Genomic DNA, 12309 nt, shown 5'->3' on the forward strand with positions numbered 1-12309 from the left:
TTTAGATACTCATACTTTTTATAAAAGTAATGGAAATAGTAACAAACACCTGGTAATAGAATAGCTTTCAAAACAATGGCTATCTTCAAAATGATAATGGCTATCTTCAAAATTCAAACTAATAATTACAATACGGTAATGTACATTTCTAGAGCTGACATTTAATTTCTATGTCTGTGGTATGCCAGGAAAGAGAATGAAAGAAAAGGGGGAAAAAAGGAAAGAAAATTATGATTATAGCATGTAACTGAAATATATAGTTGTTAACTCAGTACCTCGTATAATATTATTTCATATATTAAAAAATATCAGATAAATGTGATGGTTAATTTATTGTCAAAAAAGAGCTAATACACCAACCATTAGATTCCCCTCTATATATTAAAACTCATGTATTTCTGACACACAGTTTACAAATCATATTTTAGAGATTTTCTCTGGGATCATTACTTGGTCACATTAAACCAGAAGAAATTTGATTTTTTTTTTTTTTTAGCAGAGCAAGGCAAATTTCACAGCACTTGTAGTTTTGTATATTTATTACACACTTTATTGTAGATGTATAATATCCACTGAATAAATGTGGACTTGTTTTCTTTCTTTTAGTTAGCATCGGTCAACTATTCATAGATTGGTAGACATAAAAAAATTGTTGTTGTTTTAGATTAGCTATAAGAATTATGAAAATGAATAGCACTATATTCTTATGTAAATAAATGCTACCAGTTTATAGACATATGTGGTATAGAAAATGTTAACTCCAATTTGATCTTCTCTAATTTTTAATACAATATGCTACATAATATTTTTGTGTACTTGTAAACATAATGAGCCATGCCATAGATTAATGCAAAATATTTTAAAATTTTCTTTCCCACTACTGCTCATCCCTTTAAACATAACAATGCATTAACAATAAAATATGTCAATACTATTTATTGACTTGTCTCAGATATATTAAAAATAGTAATCCTAATAAATATGCAAATTATATTTTAAAATAAATTTATATTTATGTAAACATTATATTATAAAAAACTATCAATTATAACATCCTATTGCATCTGAAAATAGTACTAATATGTATATAAAAGTGAGCATCATCAAATACATTTTGAGGTTATCTCCCTTTAAAAGACTAACCATTTAAATAATCAATAATTAGATAATGGTATAAACACTAAATTACGTGGTTTACTGATTCCTGAGAAGTTGAGTTACTATGAGAAAGGTGTTTTTTTAAATTCTTAACTAATTTCTTTTTTTAAATTTATCTTTATTGTTGAAAGTACTACAGATGTCCCCCCTTCTCCCCATTGACCTCACCTATTCCACACCTGCCCTCCCCTCCCCCCACACCAGGTCTTCACAACACCTGTGTTCATGGGTTATGCATATAAGTTCTTTGGTTAATCTTTCCCCACCCACTTCACCCACCCCTGCCATCCTTCTGAGATTCTTCAGTCTGTTCCATGCTTCTATGTCTCTGGATCTATTTTCATTAGATTTTCATTAGATTCCACATATGAGTGAGATCATGTGATACTTGTCTTTCTCTGATTGACTTATTTCACTTAGCGTAATACTCTCCAGGTCCCTCCGTGCTGTCTCAAAGGGTGAGAGATCCTTTTTTTTTATAGCTGCATAGTATTCCATGGTGTAAATGTACCACATCTTTTTTTTTTTTTTTATCCACTCATCTACTGATGGGCACTTCCAGATGTTAGCTATTATAAATAGCACTGCTGTGAACATAGGGGTACATATATTCTTTCAGATTGTGTTTTGGTATTCTTAGGATATATTCCTTCTCAGTGCACATGGGACATTCTCAAAGAGAGATCACATGTTAGGACACAAAATAAGTCTCTAAACATTCAAGAAGATTGAAATCATATTAAGCATCTACTCAGACTACAGTGACATGAAATTAGAAATCAACTACAGTAAAAACACTCAAAACATTCAAACACATAGAAGCTAAATAGCATGTTATTAAACAATGAATGGGTTACCAATGAGATCAAGGAAGACATTAAAACATTCCTGGAAACAAATGAAAATGAACACACAACAACCCCAAATCTATGGGACACAGGGAAAGTAGTCCTGAGAGGGAAGTTCATAGCACTATAGGCCTACCTCAAAAAAACAAGAATAAAAATTTAATAAACTATCTAAACCTACAACATAATGAATTAGAAAGAGAACAAGAAAAGCCCAGAGCAAGTAGAAAGAAGGGAATAATAAAGATCAAAGTGGAAATAAATGACATAGAGACTAAAAAAAACAATACAAAAGATTAGTGAAACCAAGAGCTGGTTCTTTGATGAACCATTAGCCAGACTCATCAAGAAACAAAGAGAGAGGACCCAAATAAATAAAATCAGAAACAAAAGGGGTAACTTAACAACTGACACCATAGAAATAAAAACGATTGTAAGAAAACACTATGAATGACTATATGCCAACAAGCTGGACAACATGGATGAAATGGACAAATTCCTAGAAAAATACAATCTTCCAATACTGAACAGGAAGAATCATAAAAACTGAATAGGCTGATAACAACTGATGAAACTGAAGCAGTAATAAAAAAAAAAAAAACTCCCAGCAAATAAAAGCCTTGGTCTGGACGGCTGGTTCAGATAGACAAGGAATGGCTAAGGGGAAATACACACGTGTGAAGACACCCCTCTTCACCCACCCCATCTACCCTCATGAACACTACTCACACAATGAAGTTAAATTACACTTGTGAGTTAATTAAAATAGGTTTTAAAAACTATAAACAGAGAAAAAAGTACAACATCCATAACAGCAGTATATACATGTAGCAGAGATCAGTGATCATTAGGACTAAATCGTTAAGCTAAGGAAGGGGTAGAATCACATAGAATCTGAAAAATGCAATTCTTGATGAACCTTAGTCTAACATTCACTTGGGGCTTCATCTCTCTTCTGGAGGACTTGACACTATGAGAAAGAGCTATAGAGATCTCATTTCTCCTGATTCTCCAGCCAAAGTGAGCAGCAGTGAAGTTACTTGTCACATTGGGGAAAAAACACGAGGAGCAGGGAGAGGCAGGGTCAGCATCCAGGTGGCCCCTACCAGCAGCTCTTCCAGCCTCCCAAAGCCCAGAAAGCTCACCTGATCTCTGTGTGGAATTGTGTTGTTCAACTGTATGTTACCCATTCAAGGATGTCTGACACTATCGTAGGTCTGCGATGAGAAAATTTGGTAAGTGATTGTGAAGCACTTCACAGTTTAATGAGCATACTGTACTGTAATATATCTTTGTCAATTATTACAAGCAAATAACCAAAAGACACACCTACCAGCTATTTGTGTTTTCATTTCTGGAATAATAATGTGTGTAGTTATTGCTTTAAAGGCAATCACAGTTACAATGTTGTCTTCCAAAATATGGTCTTTTTCGCTCTCTCCTTTCCTCCCTCCCTGTCTACAGGTCTACATAATGTGTGTGTGTGTGTGTGTGTGTGTGTGTGTGTGTGTGTGAGAGAGAGAGAGAGAGAGAGAGAGAGAGAGAGAGAGAGAGAGAGAGAGAGATTGACACCATCAGTATTACTTATATGAGTAAATAATGTTCCTAGAGCTACTGTATTTAAGAGGGAACATAAAGCATCTAGGATTTTCTGACTTGCCTTACTTACCAGATTGGAAAATGAGCAGGTGGAAGTCATGGCTTAAATGTGCACCTGATAAGCGGGCTGAGCTCTTTGGCCAAGCTTTAGCCCGGGCTGACTGTACATGTTCACAGCTATGCCATGTGTCCTGGGGGATTTAGAACAGTGTACACTATCTACCATGATACTGGACATCCCACCATTTAAAGATTCGTGTGTTTTTAGGTCTAAATGACACTTTGTCAGTATAAGTCTCCATTAAAAACATATATTCTTTAAAAAAGATATTTGTCATTCACTACTTCTTGAGATTTTGGGGTGGGGGGGTAGCTAGATGAGATTCACAACTAAGGGGGAGGTTAGTCAAGCAGAGTCCCAGGACAAGCTAATAGGACATTGTGAGATAAACAGTTAAATGTAACATATTAACTCTTTTCCTCAAGGTGTGCCCTTGTAATTAGATGAAAGAAAGTCCTTTCGGAGGTAAAAATTTAACTCCATATCCACGACACCCGTAAGATTCAGAAGATGAAAGGTTATCCTTCCCTTATATCTTATTAACTAGCTCCACAATGGCAGACACAGCTTTACTGGTTTTCCTGAAATGGCTAACTTTTTATTTTTTTTTTAATTTAAGTTTTAATTTTTCCCAGTTTTATAACATTGTGTACATTTAAAGTGTACAAAGTAATGATTTGATACCATATACAAAATGGTTATCACAATAGGGTTATTTAACACCCCTGTCATCACACATAATCATCTTTTTAATCTTGGAAACAATTAGAGATACTCTTCCTTAAAGTCATCATGCTGTACATTAGACCCCTAGAACTTATTCGTCTTATAACTGAGTTTGTACCCTTTGGTCAAAATCTTCCCATTTCTCCCACCCGACTCAGCAACCTACTCTGTTTCTGAAATCGTGTGTGTGTGTGTGTGTGTGTGTGTGTGTGTGTGTGTGTGTGTGTGTTTCTTTTCAGATCTTTTCTTTTCACATATAAGTGAGAAGATACAGAATTTGTCTTTTTCTGCCTCCAATGGCTAACTTTAAATTAGTTTCACTTTCAGGTAGAACCCTGGACATTTTGACATTGATACAGCAACTGTGTGCTTTCAAGACACCCTTATATATAGACAATTTCCCCCCCATAATCTTCACAGAAGGTCCCCTTACTCCTCAATCTATTAATTTAACTTTCTGTGCATAATGAGTGGACTAAAATACTATAATGTGATTAAGCAAAAACAAAACTATCTTCAACAATTTACTTTAAATTTTGTTAGGGATACATCTGAGTAAACAGTGGGCAAATAAACTTGATAGGATGAGAAAATTTATATACCTTGTAGGTCTGGCATCTCAAATCAATTAATTTTTTTTGAGTAGTTAGCCAACCTAGCATTAAACAGTTGACTTCCAGTTAATTGAAAACATATAAATCACCGGTTGTTTTTATCAACCACTGTTCATGTTGAAAGTCACTTTAACCTGACCTATGGGATTGCCATGTGTAATACCTGATTTGATATTATATATTCATATTTATGTTAATTTAAAAGGCAAGAAATTGGAGTTCATTAAGGAATACATGATCTGGCCTACAGTCGTCAGTCATCATTGCAGTTGCTTTGTTGTTGTAAAATTTAGAAATGAGTGCTAAGGTTTATTTTTAAAGTTTGTCTACACAGAGAGAATTAATTTAAAATATTTTTTTATTTCCATGACTTGTCTCCCTCATGATTCATTTCTGAGCTGGCCTTCAGGCAAAAGCAATGTGAGCTTCCCTGGGGAAGCTCATTCCATTTGATAGTGTTAATTTTTTTGACAGCTGGTAATTTGCTTATTTACAGCTTCCTGATTAAGTCTTCTAAAACAGCAGTTATTCATATAAACTAATGGTCTGCAGTTAAATAATCTTATTTCCCATTAATTGTCCCACTAAGAGAAAACAAAGTTTAACTTTTATTACCATTGCTATCTTGTGACTTTTCTCATTTAAATAGTGATTATTATTTCATGCATAGGATAATAGAGCTTCTCATCTTATTGCTGCAGGTTTCTTTTCCAGTTCACCTGGAAATAGGTGTGCACCTTACAAGCTGTGTCCATAATGATAGTGGTTTAGCCCCCTGTGATATCTTGGGATGAAACATTCTAGAAAAGTGAAACAATGTATTTAGCTGCTTCTGAATATTCAAAAGGCCTTTTCTTTCCTTTTCTTTTTAGTTAGGAAGGCACTTCTGGGAAAAATATTCCTTTAAATATGTTCAGAGGAATATATTATGTTGTTTAAGTAGTGAGATTTATATAAATGTACCAAAGCACTTTAGCAATCATGATGCATTAGGCAGCACATTTGCAGTAAATCATAAGGCTATTTATTAAATCTGGAAAGTGGTTGATTCAGATGAAAATGCTTCCAATAAAAGATGAATTTTGTTCCTTATAATGTGGCAATATCCATGAACAAGTCCTTATGAAAGTCGCTTTCTTAAATTTAAAATGTATTGTTTTAGATTTTTAAACAATTTTTAAAATCATAAAACCTGAAATTTATCATGTTCTTTCAGACTGGCCAAGGAAACATTTTAATTATTTTTATAAGATGTAATGATGCTTTTACAAAGACCATCCTTTGAAATGAATTCTTTATTTAGAAGTGCTATCTCAAGAGGCAACATAAGGATATTTAAGTTAAGCATCAGCTTCTACTTATCCCTTTTGACCATAGTTTACCTACCATTTATTGTGTACCAAGGGTAACTACGCCAGCCAGTTTATACACACACACACACATCATTTATATATATATATGTCTTATACAGTTTTTAAGACATAATTCAGGAGAATACAGGAGGTATCTAGTATCATCTCTTATTTTTATTTCATTCTTAAAATTATTCAATAAAATTATCTGTCTTATTTTGATTTACAGTGCTATACCTTTTAACACATGTATAGACTCATGTAATCACCACCACAGTCAGGATACAAACAGTTCTATCATCCTATAAAACCTCCCTTCTTTTATCCCTTTAAAGTTACCTCCTCTCCCTCCCCCCACCCCCCAATGGAGAATTCTTATTTTTGTTTAATTCCTTCTGCAAGCTATGATTCCAATGTCAGTTTGTGTTTTTGTTTGTTTGTTTGTTTAATTTTGCAGCATTAACTGGATCTTTCTTAGGTATTCACCAACCTAAGGTCAGTTGGGTCCTCTTGAAGGAAGGACCATTTAGTTCAGTTCTCAGTCTTCGTTATGCTAATTAGGATCAGTTTAACTCATGTAGAGGTCAAAGGTAAACCCAAGAGTCATAAACAGCCTTACAGAACTTCTTTCCTGAGCTCACTTTTGGGTTAACTTTTCAGCGTGGCCTGGGTCTCCCAGGTGAACTGAATCCCCACTGATTTTCACCACCAGATGCTATGCAGGCTTCTCTTCCCATCTTTGTTGCTTTGGGTTGGAGATCCCTGAATAGGGTGAGACCTCATGCTCCTTGGGCGGGGGGGGGGGGGAAGGAGAGGGAGGGAGGTGAGTTTTGCAGCCATGATAGCCTTCCAGCTGGCTTCTTAGCCTCTGTAGCTTAGTTCAGGGCTATCCCTTTCTGTGCCTCCATCCTTCTTCCCAGTCTCTATGAGGCTTCTTCTGTAAATCTTTGATTATTATACTTCAGGTCAGCAAGCCTTCAATTGGTTATTCAGGTTGATTGCTCTATAATTTAGCTGTAAATCTCGTTTGGGGTCCAAACAGGTGGGTATAGCTTCCACCTACTCTGTAGCCATCTTAGAATCCTAGTATCATCTCTATTTTAATAGAATAGTAAGAGGGGGTTAAAATACTTGTGCAGCTTACCTAAAGCCAAAATCTAGTAAGTAGAATATCCAAGATTATAAAGTGATTTATTTTTGCTTCAAAATATCGTCTGTCTGCACAGTCCCATGCTCCTCCATCTCAGGGTTGTAAACTCTCCCAGCCCAATCTGGACAGACAAGTTGAAGAGGTGGGATGGTGGTCTCTACCAAGTTACAAAACTGCTCATTTTATTTAGGAGTACAGTGGTGAACAAGGCTAGCCGTTTCACTAGGAAACTCATATATCCATTGGAAAGACAAATAGCCTTATACTAATCCCATATAATAAAAGGCTAATATGCAAATCGACTGAACAGCGGAATGACCAGTCACTATGACGCGCACTGACCACCAGGGAGCAGACACTCAATGCAGGAGCTGTCCCCTGGTGGTCAGTATGCTCCCACAGGGGGAGCGCCACTCAGCCAGAAGCCAGGCTCAAGGCTGGCGAGCAGAGCAGCGGTGGCAGGAGCCTCTCCTGCCTCCGCAGCAGTGCTAAGGATGTCCGACTGCTGGCTTAGGGGAGTGGGCCTAAGCTGTCAATCGGACATCCTCTGAGGGCTCCTGGACTGTGAGAGGGTGCAGACCAGACTGAGGACCCCATCTACCCCCAAGTGCACAAATCTCGGGCACCGGGCCTCTAGTGTACTATAAATATAGTATAATCATGTAATACAAAGGGATCAATTTAAGAGTAAGATTTCTAAAGTAATAGCTGAAAAGCAAGTGGGACCATTAGTAGCTGAGGTTGTAGTTAGAAGTGAAAGTAAACAAGAAATAGAGGATGTTCTAGATTTAAGGGAGAGCATGACCTTTCTAGCTAGTGTCTTAGGTCTTTGGGAATTCTTTTGTCAGCAATCCTTAGCACCACTATTTGTTCCCATTGGTTTCTTAAAGACTGAGTGAATGGTGTATCTGTTGACAAATGATTCCTGATGATTTGATCTCAACAAATATAACTTCACTTGCTAATTTAGCAGCCATTTTCCATTGTCAAATCTATTTTTTTAGCTCTTTAGCTGAAAATGTATCCTTCCAATGGTGAACATTACCAAGGCCCTTGACCTTCTTTTGCCTCTCCATTCTGTTTACTTTCACAGTTTTATACTTCAAACATGTTGATTCTACATAAACACCTCCATTGTTTATCTGCATCTTGATATGTATTTTATAACTTCCAACTGTCTGAGCATTACATTACAGCCTCAAATGTATATGCAACATCAGAGTCACCATGCTCCCTTCTGATTTCCTATTTCTGATATTGGAATGGCAGTCTTCTTGGTCAGACACATTAGGAATATGACAGTTTCATATCTTCAATCAATCTTTAATCTCTATTACCTTTCATTTGTAACAGTTATGAAGTATGAGATAGTTGTGAACAATTACAAGCATAAGATTAGAATCTGATGAAGAGTGGCTAAACAGGAGTTGATATATTCTCATGAAAAATAAAGTTAAGCCCTAACTGGTGTGGCTCAGTGGATAGAGTGTCAGCCTGCGGACTGAAGGGTCCCGGGTTCGATTCTGGTCAAGGGCATGCACCTTGGTTGCAGGCTCCATCCCCATTAGGGGGCGTGCAGGAGGCAGCTGATGGATGTTTCTCTCTCATCCATGTTTCTGACTCTCTCTCCCTCTCCCTTCCTCTCTGTAAAAAAATCAATAAAATATATATATAAAAAAATAAATAAATAAAGGTAAACGGTTGCCAGTACTGGTTCCCCTAGCAGGAAGTCAGAGCAGAGAATCTATCTACTCACACTATTTTTTTCCTTTTCTCTGAGATATTTACACAAGCTTCCCAGCATACCTCTCATAATTTTTTTATTAACTAAATCTGAGTATTCTGGTCACTTGTTCTTTAAAATCAGGATTTTCAGACCTTATCTGAATAAAAGAAGGAATGTGTTAGCAAGAAGAGGTCAGGGAATAGGGCATGTATGTGTACAGTATGTCTGCTATAACACCACCAGCTTGCTTCAAACTTTAGTAACTTTTCAAATACATCCTGTCATCCTTTGGCTCTATAAATGTATCCCCATCTCATTTTAATCTGTTCCACTGTGATCTTTTTACACCTAATGACCATTGTTGTATTGTGAACCTCTCTTAGGTTAACGCTCAAAGTTCCCTGTAATAGTTACTTCTGTGCAAGTTACTCCACTATTGATTGAGTGAATATATTAATTAGGTTCATTTTAAGGTGTGTTATTTTTGTGTGTGCATTTTTCCTACTTTGTCCTTCTTTATATTTTTCCTTACAGATGTCCATTGATGGTGGTGCTCTAGTTTTCATTCAATAAGACAGCCCCCTTTTTCTTTTAGTTCAAGAGAAGCATTGATGTTCATAAGCAAGAGGCTGATAAATACACACTGGAAAGGCCATTCTTCCTTTTTGAAAAGTGTAATTAGGAACCATTTTAACAAAATTGCTTTTTAAGCTGAAAAAGTTAGTATCTTGTTTTCACTGATGAATAGCTTTTGTAGCACAAATAATGAATGCATAAGAGTGTACTCTAAGAAATCTCAACCTTTATGATCCCTTAGTTATAATAGATGAAACTGGTTTTAAATATTCAAATTACACCTTTTTATTTTGTGAAAACTAATCTGAAAGTGTTTCTTCAAATAGCAAATTTCTACACTTAACTTGATTTCCACTTAAATGAGTAGGTAGAGAACAAAATCTGTCAAGTCAGACTCTTGAGTTTAAATTCTGTTCACAATCTGTATTAACTCTGCTGTCCCTGTTTTGTCACTGTTGTTTCCTAGTAAGTCATTTAATGTTCCAACCCTTTATTTATTTTTTAAATATATTTTTATTGATTGCTGAGAGAAAGGGAGAGGAAGAGAGGGAGAGAGAGAAACATCAATAATAATAGAGAATCACTGATTGGCTACCTTGTGCATGCCCCCCATTAAGGATCGAGCCCACAACCCAAGCATGTGCCCTGACTGGGAATCAAATCTTGACCTCCTGGTTCACATATCGACATTCAACCACTGAGCCACGCCAGCCATTCCCAACCCTTTATTAACAATGGATTCTACTAATGAGCTGTTATTGTACAATTTTTGAAGGAAGAACACTGGGCTAATCACTTTATGCATGATCTCTTCCAGTCCTAAATGAGCATTGTAAGGTTGTTTATATCATTCATCTGGGGTTTGGAGATGTTGAGACTTTTGCTCAAGGTTATAGAGTAAACAGCAGAATTAGGTAAGCTTGGCCCTAGAGCCTATGCTCCAAACTACTATGGTATTTATTCTTCATTAAAGTAGGGATACTGGAGAAACCAAGATGGCGGCATAGGTGAACACCTAAACTGCTGCCTCGCACAACAATTTCAAAACTACAACTAAAAGACAAAACGTCTATCACCCAGAACCACGGGAAAGCTGTCTGAGTGGAAGTCCTACAACTAGAAGGAAAGAGAAAAGAGCATTGAGTCGTGAACAAGCACTGAAAAGCTGAGGTACGGAGGCACACAAACCGGGGTGACGGTGGACGTTGCTTTTTTCAACCCGAAGGGAGGCAAATGCCCGATTACTCTGAAATCCAGTTTCTGGGGAGACGCTGGGGACCCAAACTTCTACGGGGAGAAGCTGGACTGTCTTCCATCAGGTCGGAAAGTGAGGGTGGCTTGCTTGTAGAGCTGCGCATAGGAAACATTGTTTACTGCGCTGGAGCGCGAGACGCGGGGCCATGGAAACTCGGAGATGCAGAGACGGCTGACTGGCAGCCATCACTGTTTGCCACGCCCTAGCCTAGTGATTCCCTGAGACCCCGCCCCACACAATCTACAAACCCACCCAAGCTCTGTGCAGCGGCTTTTGCATATGAATGGCCTTCCCTATCGCAGCTTAACCTAACAAACTGCAGCTATGGCTAGACAGCTCCAAAACCTCCAAACCCCAAGCAAAGAGGAGAAAACTGTAGTTCTCACTGTAGCACCTGCTGGGTGGCCTCAGACAGTAGCTGACCTGCACCCCATTGGAGATCCAGAAGTCAGTGTACCTAGTGGTCAGTGTGAGATGACACCAGATTTCAACTCCTCACATCCATAAGTAACACATTCAAGAGGCAGACTCAGCACCAAAGCCCCACTGAAGCAAGTCCTGCCCCATAAGCATGTCTCCAGTGCAGCAGTTCTTCCATTATAGACACAGCAGGTCCTCACAGCCAATTGGCCTGGAGGTCACTTCCTCCCAGTGTACTAACAACAATCAAGGCTTAACTATACCAAGACTTTGCACTCATCCCAGAAAGGGGTGCACCAAGAGCATCCACCTCAGGTGATTAGGGAAGCTGAGTTACTGGCCCCTATAGGTCACCTACCACACAAAGCCACTCCATCAACACAGGGAAGCAGCCAAAATGCGGAGACAAAGAAACATGTCACGAATGAAAGAAATGGAGGAAAGCATACTACTGGATGACATAGAGTTCAAAACCACATTTATAAGGTTACTCAAGAATCTTCTAAAACCACCAAGAAACTTGATTTTTAGGAGGAGCTTAGTGAGACCTTCAAGGATCTTAATGAGAATGCCAAAAAAATGGAAAAGGACCAGTAAGAAATTAAGCATACACTGTCTGAAATAAAGAATATACAGAAATTCAACTCTAGATCAAAAGACCCCAAGAATCAAACCAAAGATCTGAAATATGAGGAAACAAAAAACACCCAACCAGAAAAACATAAAGAAAAAAGAATCCAAAAATATGAAGATAGTGTAAGGAGCCTCTGGGACAACTTTAAGCGTACCAACATCTGAATTATTGGGGTGACAGAAGAAGAGAG

The sequence above is a fragment of the Eptesicus fuscus genome, chromosome 15 (assembly GCF_027574615.1).
Source record: "Eptesicus fuscus isolate TK198812 chromosome 15, DD_ASM_mEF_20220401, whole genome shotgun sequence".
Taxonomy (NCBI): domain Eukaryota; kingdom Metazoa; phylum Chordata; class Mammalia; order Chiroptera; family Vespertilionidae; genus Eptesicus; species Eptesicus fuscus.